The following is a 12920-nucleotide window of genomic DNA, read 5'->3' on the forward strand; positions in this document are numbered from 1 at the left end:
AGTATAAAGTGAAGTCATTCTTACCATAATCTTGAAAGCCTTGACTACATCTTCGGAAGTAGACTTGTTGGTGATCTTGATTGGCTTCGCCTTCCCCTTATCAGCTATCTTTTGCCTTTTCTTATTGATAATGAAGGGATGAGAAATTTGGTTATACCGATCCATATAGCCCGGATCCTCTTCACATGGATCATCAAGTAAAGGTGTTAACTTGGACGCATTTAATGTGTGATTGTCTAAATTATTCCAAAACTCAACGGTGGGATCAGGATCATTCTTTGGTTCCCAAGATGAAGTGGTGCTTTTAGTTCCCTTACCACTCTTTGGTAACAACCTGAATTTCTCGTCAAACAAAGGAACCTTTTGGACGCATCCTAATTGACGGAGTACTCGCCTAGGATCGTATATAACATAACCACCGGGATACCACAATGGCCCATGATACATACCTACCGGCATATCCTCATCTTCAACAACTTCATCTTCTTCATCTTCCTTCTCATATGGTTGAAAAGTGACATCATCAACACCAAGACGATCTAACGTCTCTCTCAAACTTGCCACCAACTTCTTTTTGTTCCTTTTCTTGGAGTCCTCGTACGCGTACCGTGCTGCAGTTGGCTCTGTATCAACATAATCGACATCTTTCTCAAATACTTTGGCCAAGTTCAAAATTGGGAAATGGTCATATATCCACACCTACATCCAAAGAACCACATTAAAAAATCAAGGGAATTGAATTGATAGAAACAAGTTTTACTTGTAAACATCAAAGTAAGAATAAAGTTTGCAAACTCAGAGAACTGTTCGGCTTATATGGATCAAGTATTATAAGCCGAACCAAGTAAGTAAAAACTTCGGCTTAAAATATTTTATGGTTATACGCCGAACCATACTCTGAACTCCCAAGAGTTACCTGGAACAAAGTGAAGTTCCCTCCGATGTTTGTACTTGTCAACCTAGACGCGGTGGCAAGTTGGTCCAGCAGGTAAGTGAGCGTAGCCGTTCCCCAAGAAAACTTGTTACAAGTTTCAAGATTCTTTACCAATTGGAGATATTTAGCATTTACCTTGTTTCTGGTAGTGTCGGGAAAGATGTCTCTACCAAGAGTATAAAGCAAGTAGGCAGTTCCGGTTTGCTTCACTTTGACGGGATCCATTATCAACAAACCTTGTGTGACTCTTTCCTTTGTGTTCTCAAACTCCTTTTTCAAGTTAGTCAACTTGATCTTCTTATTCTTCTTATTTCTGCCACCTGGTATGCAAACGGTATCGACATCTTTAACTGATCGACAAAACTCCAACTCAGTTTTCTGTGAACCCCAACCAAGGCATTCCAGGTACAAATTGTATAGCTCATCCCAACTCATGTCATAAAAACCAGCATCCACACTTACACCCTTGCTTTAAGGCATGTAATCTTACTAGCCTCATCAGGAGTGATTGCCATCTCTCCAAAAGGTAATTGAAATGTGTAAGTTTCTGGACAAAAGCGCTCGGTAAATGCAGAGGCCGACACACTATCATATTCCTTATGTCCATAATTGATGATAGGCCGTCAAGCACTGCGTTGTACGTAAGCAATCACCTCAGGAACCTCTTCATCAAGACTCCATTTCGCTGCCCTCTGGTGTCTCAATACTCGGACTGCACGGTTGTGATCATGAGTCTCATAAATTTTCTTCGCCCAAGAATCGGCATAACCAATCAACACATTTCCTCCATCTTCCGGAAGACCATGAGGCAAACCATCTGATCGAGGTGTAATTACGTCATCTTCATCAGGAATGTGTAAACCAGTGATCCGTCGATCATCATCGTCCTTCTCTTTCTCGGGTTCTGCCACCTTCTTACCTTTCTTGTCTTTCTTGGGTTTTCCTTGGGGTTGTGTTTCTTGATGAACTTCTTGATTATCATCAACTTCTTCATCTTCATCTATTCCTTCTTCTTGTCTTTCAATTCTTACTTGTTCAGCTTCTTCTTCTAAAATTCCTCCTCTACCTCCCGCTCCCAATTTTTTCTTACCTCCTCCTCTAGGATCGGGAGTTTTAGAAGTAGAAGGTGTTACCTCCATCTTCTTCCTCTTTGTAGCTGCATTGGTCCTGACACAAGTATGAAAGTTATAAGACTAATTCGAACAACAAAGAGATTTGGAAAGCCAAAAAAATTGTAAGAAAATAAGAAGGCTCGGCTTACCCGAAATAACACATATGAGCCGAATCATGTCTTGAAATTTTTATTAGCTTACACAGAGAGTGGATCGGCTCATACCACAAAACAATTATAAGCCGATCCTATATATTCGGCTCACAACCGATACCGTCGAATAAGCCGAGTCTATGATTATGAACTCAAACATGTATTCGGCGCAACATGATATCATATAAATAAGCCGATCCTATACACTTGTAAAATTTATGAAATTTTAACAATGATATTCGGCGCATCCCTAATACTATCGAATAAGCCGAATCTAGACTTATGAATTGAAACCTTTATTCGGCGCAAAACTAATACAACCATACAAGCCGATCCTAAGCACATGAAAAAATTCTGAAATTCAAACAACAATTATTCGGCACAAAAGTAATACTACCATACAAGCCGATCCTACGCACATGCAAAATTTCTGAAATTCACAAAACGTATTCGGCACAAAACTAACACCATCGAATAAGCCGATCCTAAATATAAGTCTCTGTGTCACTAAGTTCGGCTCAAAACGGATTTCAGATATACGCCGAGCCGTTCATATGCACTTTCAGGGTTCAGTTTCAAGAACAGCTCGGCGCACATCTAAGATTTGTTTTCCGCCGAACCATACCCTGTAACTGCCGCAAAAACATGATTTTGACGAATTAAATCGACCAAACCAATCTAAAACATCAAATACGAGATGGGTTTGTAGAACTAACCTTCTTATTCTCATTTGCGGAGTTGGTTCTTCTTCAATCTCTTCTTCCGGTTGATTTTGTGGTTGATTTTGAGTTTGTTCTTCACTCTCTAAATCTTCTTCTTCTTCAATGGGTTGTTGAGTCGATCGATTTGAATGAGATACTGGCTTACGACGACCCATTATATAGATGAGTTTAATCGTCGACTAAATTTTCACGAATCGACGATTAAATTTCCGGGATGAAAAAAAAAGGGAAGGGTGAATGAGTTCGGCTGTGGAGAGGAAGAAGAAGAAGGTGAATGAAACTGATTTTAGGTGTAGTTGATTATAGGTTTTGTATTAGGGTTAGGGATAGATTAGTAGTAATTTAAAGGATTTAAGGGCATATAGGTAATTGAACCACCCCATAAGGTACCCCTTATAAGGTCACCCAAGTTAGGACTAGTGCTTTGTATGCCTAAGAAGATTTTGGTATGCCCAAAATCAGGGTTCCTTTTTTTTTTTTTTGCTAGAGAAGACTTTAGTCTTAATTAAACTTCATCATGGAACCAACGGGCATTTCTAAGTGGAAAGAGCGTAAAGTGCCATGACAAAGAAAAAGCACATTAGCAGCTTGAATTTTTCAGTACGCTTCTTGCCTTCTTCATTCCAAATTGTCCAATCCGAAACATACCTGCGCTCCAATCCCACGTATGCCTGCAGAAGCGCAAAGCTGTAGAACCAAAACTTTGAGACCGTGCATAACAGACTTGCAGTACTTACTGTACTTCAGAATTTATGTATGGTATACACTGTAGAGTACAACTGGAACAAAACGAAGACCAGCAAAACAGAAGTGGATCCAAAGCATTACATATGGAGATCAATCAGATTTCAATATCAAGAAATTAATGGAAAATGGACAAGATATTATAGCGAGAGTCGTTGGCAGCTATTTAATACTGTGGGGAGATGGTTGTGTTGAAATCTGCAGCGTCAAAACATGTCGAGCTCCCAAATGGAAGATGCTGATCATTAAATGTGAGGTCGGAATGGAATGTACACACTTCACAAGTGTAGGACCAAATTTAGGATAGACGACAGAAAAGACCAAATTTTGATCGGCTGGATGGCAAATGTTTATGATTTCTAGACAAAAGGAACTCCACAAAGCCATAAAGTTGTAGGGTATCCCAACTCTATCCGTACACAGCACTGTGGGAGTGGGAGGAGTAGCTGTGCAGCATGTGCCATTCTCTCTAGTGATAACCAAGAGATATTGTTGTGCATGAAAATGATGACCAACCAAATGTAAGTACGTACTTACATGGGATAGGTGGTCACAGACTCAGAATAACATAACTTGTTCCTTCCAATGAATGAACCGTTATGACCCTATTAAGACTAAATACCATTTATAACGAAGCTGCAATTTGGTTTGAACTCTGAAAGTTAATTGACAAGTGGCCGTGGTGGTGAGCAGTTAGACCGGCTTACTTCTAGTATTTGGTATTTAGTCTACCTATTTTTTAATTACTTCTAGTAATTAAAATCGAATAATACTAGTCGGCTTACCTCACACCAACTAAAAGAATGAAGTGCATGTGTCACATGATAAGTTTGCAAGAAGAACAAACTTCACTATTTATAATGATCAAGGTAGTTTGGACACTTAGGAATTACCAAATTCGAAAATACTAAAAGATATGCAATAAATAACTATTTTCGGTTTTTGCAAATATTCCAACTATTGTCCAACTAATATACTGAAATCTCTCATGAATGACAAAATATAGCCAGGACACGAGTATACTTTGATTACTGGGAAACTAAAGACATGTAAATTTTGAATATCATATAAGATATTATGGAATATTTCGGTTTGAGATCTCACTTTGAGTATCAAGAAAAATACTTGAACATTAAGTAATAAGAGTTTAGCACATGTTCAAATTATTGTGCCGACATATTGTGAACGTTTCATAATAATCAAACCAGTTTCCGATAACTAATAAAACTTTACGATTATAGCCGGGTTGGAAAAATCATTTAAATGTTTATTATTAGGGATTGGTCATGTTATAGATCCTCAAGTAAGGGATTGATCCTGTTATAAATCCCTGAGATCGGTCCTAGTATAGATCTTTATTTAAGGTATCGGTCCTAGAATAGATCTTTTGATTTCTTTCAACTATGAAACAAGTTTCGCAAGTCTACTTCCTTAAACTCATGTTGTTAAACATAGTTTTCTAGGCATGGAATCAACCCATAGTTTCACATACTAACTAGTAAGGAATTACAAAGATAATGTGATGTCACATTTACGAAGTTCCAAAGATAAATATTATACTTCGTAATCCAATATAAAGTTGTGTAAAATAACTAGTATATACTTCCTTGACACTGTGATCATAATGGAATGATCAAGTCACCAATACTAGAGACACAAAAATATACTTTGTATGTTATGTTTTCAATCTAAATGACATGAAAGAAACATAAATAGAAATGGAAGCAAGTCAAGTATGTATTACTAACCTCGAACATAAAGATGGTGTGTGCATTGATGTTGATACCTCTTCATGTTCTTCAGAGTAACACGAGCTTGTCTCAACATTTATAATGTTCCTATTCTACCCTAACGAAGTTGTCTCCAGTTATCTAATCAAGCAACTTCGAGTTTTTGAGCTAACATATGACAACCAGACTTGACATACTAACGCTTGGTGGGTTCAACCGAGTAATACTATAACATAACCAAATAGCCATGACTGCACATAAACCATTTCAACTGTGAAACCGAACTGAATCAAATCGACCAAGCGATGAATTGTACTGAATTATTAATCCAAAACTTTCTAGCAATTTTTAGATGTTAGTTTGGTTGTAGTGGACCCTAAAATATAGGTGTTAAAAGATTTTTTTGGTGGTTGTAGTAATGATGATAAGGGGTATCGTTCAAACTCGAACTTGTGAAGGTAATGGATTTTTAGATTTAAAAATATATATACAAATATTGACAAATTGGTAGAGAGGTACTGGGACTAATGATTCGGCCAATCTTCATAACATAAGGCTTAATGATTTATTCTCAACAATAATAGCTCAAAACATATATGGACTCTTATTTTGCCAAAGTCGATTCTCAAAACATTGGTTGTAAATGTTAAGCATGGAACATCAAATCACCTAAGCTAAGCATGACCCATCTAATCAAATAACACCCAATTTAATCAAATCATATTTCAATTAATTTTTAATGCAAAAGTCTTAAAAAGAATTAATAAAATTACCCATTTATGAAGCTCGGCCTCCTCCGTCGCCCCAGTGTTGGGGTTTAACTCATCATAGTAAAAATGCTCTCAAAATAATTCATTGATGCTCAAAAGTGTTTTACAATGAAGAGAAATACAAGAAATTGATGTAAAACAGAACTATGCGACCCACAGAAGACGTCCAGAATCAACGACAGAGCTGAGTTGCTGTTGTCGTTGAAGAACTACGACCCACAACCGACAGTCGATGTTTCTGTTGATAAACGACTGCTGCTGAGAGTCCGTTCTTCGTGTTCTTCAGGCGTGTTAATGGCAGCAGCAGCAGCAGCAGGTAACTTCTCTGCAACTCCTCCTGCGCCTCTCTGATCGCCTCCAAACCTCCCCAAACTCTCGACAAAACCTTTTCTAACTTCTCTACACCTCTTATATACTTCACAGCTCAAAGAAATCCCGATAGAATCTCTTTTTTTTTCTTCTCCGTTGAAACAATAATCACCTCTGTCAGTGTTTGTACGCGTCTGTTAGCTATAAAATAGCCACCAAACTCTTCCTATGACTTGAACAGGACCAAATACATGATTATCCAGCGTAAAACTCTCCCAAAATCTCCACAAAATCTTTGAAAGTGCACAACAGGACACGTCTCTCTGTTTTAACTTTGATTGCTTCTCCCGGATATTCTAGCCCAATTAAGCCCATGAAATCATCCATACTAGAATTGTATATCCATATCACGTCCATCCCATGAGAATCAGTGATTGAATCTCATTAAAACTCGTCCGAAAATCCAACCCTAAATCTGTCTGGTGAAAGGAAATTTTCCCGCCAAAATTTGTTTTCAAACGGTGAAGGTGACCTCCCCCTTATCCAGTTCTGGTGTCCCTTTAGCACATGTCCGAATTGGGTTACCCCTTATCCATAGTGAGAGTCCGAATAACACTTTCCCCTTGGGTGCAAATAGTAATTTTTCTGGGATATTTTCAACACTTTTTCAGGGTTCCTCCGGGGTATTTCTGGGGTGCTTCTGGTACGTTATCTACGGAGGTTCAAATGCCACATTTTGAGCCAATTTCGCCGCAAAAGCTTATTTCTCCAAAAACACCTACAAAGACATAAAATAACCAAATAAGTACAAAATCGAGCACTAACAATATAAACAATTGGGACAAATTAGACACATAAATGCGTCTATCAAATACCCCCAAACTTATTATTTGCTAGTCCCGAGCAAATCAAATAGAAAATAAAATCCTAACTCACTGTCGCAGGCATCGTCGATTGCATTTAGCGTATGCAATAAGCCTTTAAACCCCTAGGTGGCCCTAGTGGCCGAGTTATAGTCTCGGGTGGGTTTACCAGAGGTGTACCCACAAAACCTGTACTCCAGACCTTAGCTATCTACGCAGAACCTTGGAAGGCACTAAAGAATCTCCTTGGTTGACATACTTATTGACTACAGGAAGAAGTACCCTGATGCGAAATTCCAATTGCTGTACACGAGTTTGCACTCAAGCATACTAAAATTCATATAAAGTGACAGAGCTCTACTCAGATAGTTGCACTATGGACATCATATTCGGAGTCAAAACTAATCACATGGATAGATCAAGAAGATGGATATAGAAAACATAGATGGTTTTGATGTTTACTAAGTGAACGGCGTTTCCCATATCTGTCTGAAGGCCTCCGCCAAAATGAACCTATCCTAATGGATTGAGATACTAGTCTGACTAATATCAACACACTGGCATATACAAGGGTACCAGTGGTCGATAACCTAACTCTAGGTCAACACAACTGGCATATACAAGGGTACCAGTGGTCGACTTTATTGAATTTATTCCTTTTGGTCAAATGGTCTGGTCTCAATTTTTTTTCTTTTTTTTTTTTTTTTTTTTTTTCTTTTTTTGGTAACTACCATTTTTTTTTTCATCCTTTTATTTTTTTTCATCTCTTTTTCTTTTTCAACTTTTTTTTTTTTCATGGTATCTCAATCACTCTAATTCACCCTAGCATTGGTAACAACTTGAATCGTGGGCCCCACCTATCACTTAGAGAAACATAGTTTAAAAACAAAATAAAATAAAAATAGAAGTGAAAAGGACTCAACGAGATATGGTGAAACTATCATGTTATTTCTAACACCTGAGCTCTGTGCTTTTATGAATAGACTCTTTTAGATGTTTCCATCTAATCAGATTGGTTCCTCAAACTCCTACAACCAAAATGCTTCCATCCACTTAGATTAGTTAGTGCAATCCTAAATAGGCATAAATTTCTAAGCTCTGGAGTTTATTTATTCATACTGCAACTAAAAAGTTTCTCCCATACCCCCAAACTTAAATCTAACATTGTCCTCAATGTTCTAAGATGAAATTAAAAGCATGAACAAGGAGAAACTGTTACCATTTGAAGCAAAAGAGATAAGGAAAGATATTACCGTGTTGCAAGAATATTGGGTTACCTCCCAAGAAGTGCTAAGTTTAAAGTCTTCAGCCAGACTTAGGAAAGGATTAGTCAACTCGAACCATAAAGTAACAGTCGAAATAATTGTGGGTCTTCAAAACGAAAAAGAGCTGACCAGAGGAAACTACAATAACCCAAGAAAGTGAACAAGAATAACATGCCCTTATCTAGTTTCCTGATTAAGATATTTATATCTAATTGCGGTTCAGGTTCAGGTTCTATGAAAGGGTCTAAATAAAATATTTTCCTCGGATGCATTTCCTCATAGGTTGGATCCAAATTATTAGGTCCTAGAGTCTGGAAAAACTCAAATAAGAACTTAGAATCACAAAATAATAATAACCTAAATAACTGAGGATCCTTTAAGTCAATCAGGTTTGACTTATATAATTGACCACAGTGAGAGTAGTGGTCATTCTTAAGCAAATGTGTCGATTCTAATTTCCTAAAGCATTTAGGTTTAGTCTCACAACTTAATATTCGACACATTTGAAATCTATATGTTCCCACATATGGAAGAAAACTATTTGGTGGGAAAACAAAATCAATCTTGGTATTATTGCCTGGGTTAACCACATCAACCAGAGGATGGGTTTCTAACAGTTGAGACTCTTGTTGGATATCATTAGGTTCTGGAAAACGATTATGAAGATAATCTTGTAAGATGGTTGAGGCATTGATGTCAAGTCCCAAGTGAGGGACCTTACTAAGAGTTAAAGCACATGGAGAATGATACTCACCCCCAAACTTAGAGTTTTCGACGTCTCTAGATAGACTGGTCATAACCACCCTAATTTCTAGGTCGGCAATTGATTTTTCTAAGTCAGGTTCATCCTCGCTAATCTCTACGAGTTCATCTAAGACTATTGTTTCTAAATCGTTTGACTCGATCTCAAGATAAACTGGTTCCTCTAAACCATCATCGGTTTCGTAAACAGGACATACTACATCGTCTGAAACGGGGGTATCTCTAGTCAAATCCTCGTCCTTTTGAATAGGTGAATAATTTTTAAAATTATTAGGATCTGAACCAGAAATAATATAATCATTATAAGGCTCAACTGGGGTAACAAATTCCTGATCACTATTCCCACATATTTCAGATTCTTCATCATCACTATCCTCATCATGATACAATTTTTGAAATTCAAGAATTCTCAATCTTTGTTCCAAACTACATGGTCTATGTTTATAATATTTCTCATAGATCGTTAGAGGTGATTCCTCAATAAAAGTTGGAGTATCCATATATCGCTGCCCACGCATATATTCACCAAGAGTCATTTCCGAAGACGTCTCTTGATAACGAGAATTTCTAGACATATATTCTCGCAACGTCATCGCAGGTGGCGTCTCCTCAAAAGGATTCATCACCGAAGAAATATAAACTACAGAGGTATTCTATACAATCACAAACAAGGCCGACCGACTCGACCACCAAAGCAAACCTAAAGATTTCTAGCAAACAAAAAGCATGATGGCTCCACTTAGATTGTTTCTAGACCAGCTTCTATCTTCGAAAGGGAATTCGTTGCAATTTGAGCAAACCCCTCTGGAATCAATCCGAGTCAAAGCAAGTTGAATCGAGGCGAGGGAAGCTCAGTGGAGCTTTGATACCCAAACCTCACCGATCCAATGCGGCGCAGTCACGCATTCAACTCGCAGAAACCGTCAAGAACTTCGAGGTGTGCTTAAAGAGTAACCAATATTTTTCGAATGATTTCCTGTTAAGCTCGTACCCTATAGGTCTCTTCTAGTCCAAATTTTAGCTTAGGTTCGCTTTAGGTTTCGTTTTCCTAAGGCGGGCAAGAAGGGAGCGGTGATGAAATCCGAACCCTTATCTTATATGGCCAGTCCTTGCCCTTTACTAGGAATTTAAAAACAGTCCATTCAAGTCCTCAACATATCACCTTAAGGAGTCAGTAACCCGCTTGCAGGAGATTCGCGGGTGTTTAGAATTTTACCTCCCGTACCAGACGGGGAAGAACCGTTGAAGTCGACTCGGGCCACGACTCCTATGCCGTGTGCGAACCCGAGGGGCCGAGACGATATAGTAATCGTCGTCCTTCCCTGCACACAGTTTATATAATAATAATTTTTTTTTTTTTTTAATAATACCCTTCCGTAGGGTTAAAAAAATAAAGTCCAATTTTTAAAGTCCAAAGTCCAAAATAAATAAAAAAAATTACAGTTTTCCTCACACACTCTAAAAAAAATTAAAAATTAAAAATTAAATCCTAAAATTGTCCTTTTTTCTTCTCTTTTCGCTTTTCGCTTTAAGATTTTTCCTCTCCAAGTCCTTAGTGCTCCACTTCGAACCTGTAAATCAAAGACAAAAAGACAAAGTAAAAAGGAACAAATAATAAAAAAAAAAAAAAAAAAAAAACCTAAAAATTCTACCTAAGCACAAATCCGCGTCGGCGGCGCCATTTTGTAAAAGATTTTTTGGTGGTTGTAGTAATGATGATAAGGGGTATCGTTCAAACTCGAACTTGTGAAGGTAATGGATTTTTAGATTTAAAAATATATATACAAATATTGACAAATTGGTAGAGAGGTACTGGGACTAATGATTCGGCCAATCTTCATAACATAAGGCTTAATGATTTATTCTCAACAATAATAGCTCAAAACATATATGGACTCTTATTTTGCCAAAGTCGATTCTCAAAACATTGGTTGTAAATGTTAAGCATGGAACATCAAATCACCTAAGCTAAGCATGACCCATCTAATCAAATAACACCCAATTTAATCAAATCATATTTCAATTAATTTTTAATGCAAAAGTCTTAAAAAGAATTAATAAAATTACCCATTTATGAAGCTCGGCCTCCTCCGTCGCCCCAGTGTTGGGGTTTAACTCATCATAGTAAAAATGCTCTCAAAATAATTCATTGATGCTCAAAAGTGTTTTACAATGAAGAGAAATACAAGAAATTGATGTAAAACAGAACTATGCGACCCACAGAAGACGTCCAGAATCAACGACAGAGCTGAGTTGCTGTTGTCGTTGAAGAACTACGACCCACAACGACAGTCGATGTTTCTGTTGATAAACGACTGCTGCTGAGAGTCCGTTCTTCGTGTTCTTCAGGCGTGTTAATGGCAGCACAGCAGCAGCAGGTAACTTCTCTGCAACTCCTCCTGCGCCTCTCTGATCGCCTCCAAACCTCCCCAAACTCTCGACAAAACCTTTTCTAACTTCTCTACACCTCTTATATACTTCACAGCTCAAAGAAATCCCGATAGAATCTCTTTTTTTTTCTTCTCTGCCGTTGAAACAATAATCACCTCTGTCAGTGTTTGTACGCGTCTGTTAGCTATAAAATAGCCACCAAACTCTTCCTATGACTTGAACAGGACCAAATACATGATTATCCAGCGTAAAACTCTCCCAAAATCTCCACAAAATCTTTGAAAGTGCACAACAGGACACGTCTCTCTGTTTTAACTTTGATTGCTTCTCCCGGATATTCTAGCCCAATTAAGCCCATGAAATCATCCATACTAGAATTGTATATCCATATCACGTCCATCCCATGAGAATCAGTGATTGAATCTCATTAAAACTCGTCCGAAAATCCAACCCTAAATTTGTCTGGTGAAAGGAAATTTTCCCGCCAAAATTTGTTTTCAAACGGTGAAGGTGACCTCCCCCTTATCCAGTTCTGGTGTCCCTTTAGCACATGTCCGAATTGGATTACCCCTTATCCATAGTGAGAGTCCGAATAACACTTTCCCCTTGGGTGCAAATAGTAATTTTTCTGGGATATTTTCAACACTTTTTCAGGGTTCCTCCGGGGTATTTCTGGGGTGCTTCTGGTACGTTATCTACGGAGGTTCAAATGCCACATTTTGAGCCAATTTCGCCGCAAAAGCTTATTTCTCCAAAAACACCTACAAAGACATAAAATAACCAAATAAGTACAAAATCGAGCACTAACAATATAAACAATTGGGACAAATTAGACACATAAATGCGTCTATCAATAGGACCAAAAAATATTTGTTTAAATCGATTAATTTTAACCCTTAGATTAGTTTAATATTAACTTTTAGATTATAATAACATTAACCTATCAGGTCTTCATAAGACTTCAATTTTCTTCTCATACTCCTCAATTTAGTCTTTTCCACTGAATGAAAGAGAAGAAAAATATTAACCTCAAAGCTCTTATCTCCGCCCTCTCTTGCCCATGACCTCTAGTCTAATTTTCGATTAGTTATGTTTAGCTAGACTCACGTTAAAATAAATCAATTAAAGGTATAAAAGAATTTTTATTTTATCTGATTTTCGATTTG

This window comes from Papaver somniferum, chromosome 9, assembly GCF_003573695.1.
Source record: "Papaver somniferum cultivar HN1 chromosome 9, ASM357369v1, whole genome shotgun sequence".
NCBI classification, from domain to species: Eukaryota; Viridiplantae; Streptophyta; class Magnoliopsida; order Ranunculales; family Papaveraceae; genus Papaver; species Papaver somniferum.